Here is a 1,862-nt window from a genome sequence, read left to right on the forward strand (position 1 = left end):
AATTAACAGGAAATTTCTCTTCTTTTAAGGGTAGGGGCTGCCCTTTTTCAATGCAAAGAAGGGCAGGGAAATTGAGGTTCTTATTACAACTTGGATTTTATAACAAACAGTTGATACAAACTGAACTTCAAAATACTTGAGGTATCTGCTAGTCTTCAGATTAGAAAAGATCTGTTGAGGACAAAATAAAAAATTAATAATTAAATATTTCTGTGTTCCAGGAAGGCTTTTATAGATGATATTCCTCTTGCCTGAAACTGCAATAAAGTGGGGCCACAGTTGCATTCATTGTTCAGTGAGCTTGTCCACATAGTTAAACCCACCGACAGCAATGAATGTTGATTGTGACCTTTTTAAAAATAAAGCTGGGCAAGACAAGAGGCTGGAGGAGTCCTGGAGTGTCCTGGTTTGGTTTTCTGTCTCTTGTGAAAGTCCTGGAAGGAGGATGAAGTCGGTTAGCTGTAGGGTACAATCAACGGTCGATGGTTTTCATTTTAATTCCAAACTCACCGACAGCGTTGAATGTTCACTGAAGCAACCTCAAAAAAAAAAAACCCTCAGAATTCTGTTGACTTATCACCCTTAAAGATCTGAAAGGGGGAAAATACACAGTTGGTATAGAAGTTTTCACCATTTAATTCATGTACTTTGAGTCACAACAACAGAGAGCAATGTTAATGGGTGAGAAGTGTTACAAGCAGAAGCCAACAGCTTTCCATTTCACATAAAAGGAAAAGTTTCTTTCTTTTGGAAAAAATGAAAATGAAACAAACAAAATCTTTACCAATTTTGGCTTAGTTTTGGAGAGTCAATGCTCTCATTCTCAGTGGTGGAGAATATTTGTCATCCAAGCTGCTCTGAGCAAAACAAGTATCTCCCAATCCATAGGCAGCTACATTTATAAAGTAGATTAGGAATTATGATATAGTCATCAATCAACAAATATTTACTAAACATATGCTCTTTGCCAGGCAATGTGCTAAGGAAGTGTAGAAAGGACACTGAAATAGTCAAAAGAACTCAGTTCAATCCTGACTGCTATTTAGTATTTCTCAAGTATAAGCAAATCATTCCTTTGACTCTGAATTTTCTCTGGTATACAAAAGGAAAATATGATTGGGGTCAGTGGATAGAGAGCTTGGCTTGAAGTCAGTAAGACCAAAATTCAAAATTTGTTTAAAACATCTATAATCTATATGACCGGGGAAAGTCATATCACCTTTTTATCTCAGTTCCCTCTTCTGTAAAATGGGGATAATAATAAGACCTACCTCCTAGGATTATTGGGAGGATAACAAATAATAATATTTGTAAAACACTTACCTAGCACACTGCCCAGAGCAATATTAAGAGGTGACATTTCTATAGAGCTTTAAGTCTTATAAATACAATTCTTCATGCTTTTTTTTTTAACCACAATTGATTCTCACAACAATCCTGTGAAGGAGACATCAAAATATTTATTATTATATTTATATAAATGAAGAAACTGAGGCCCAGAGACTTCAAAAGATAATATTTATATGTTCCATCATTGCAGAAAATTGTTTCTAGGAAAGCACTTTGTAAAAAAGAAAAAAAATACTAAAGAAATGTAAATAAGTATTAACCAGTCCTAGTTATAATAGGGATAGAACTGCACTAGATTTGTAAAGTTTCTTAAAATGATTCCTAGAGGAACAATAAGAGGTAGGATGTTCTAATGGAGGGAATCATAAATTTGGGCCTGGAGAGGGTCAGAGTTCAAATTTATTTCCTAGAATTTAAGATTGTGTGACTATGAGAAAGTAATCTAATCTTTCTCAGCTTCAGTTTCCTCAGCTCTAAAATGGAGCACAATAATAATGAATACTACTTACCTC

General features: G+C 34.7%; 1 non-coding gene across 1 annotated transcript; it reads right to left on the reverse strand.

Annotated features, from left to right (window-relative positions):
- Positions 1 to 450: 450 nt before the first annotated feature.
- MIR181A-1 (microRNA mir-181a-1) lies at positions 451 to 548 on the reverse strand. Its single transcript, NR_105719.1, has one exon. It is a non-coding gene; the product is annotated as a microRNA mir-181a-1 (primary transcript).
- Between the last annotated feature and the right edge of the window lie 1,314 nt (positions 549 to 1,862).

This window comes from Sarcophilus harrisii, chromosome 4 (genome assembly GCF_902635505.1).
Source record: "Sarcophilus harrisii chromosome 4, mSarHar1.11, whole genome shotgun sequence".
NCBI classification, from domain to species: Eukaryota; Metazoa; Chordata; class Mammalia; order Dasyuromorphia; family Dasyuridae; genus Sarcophilus; species Sarcophilus harrisii.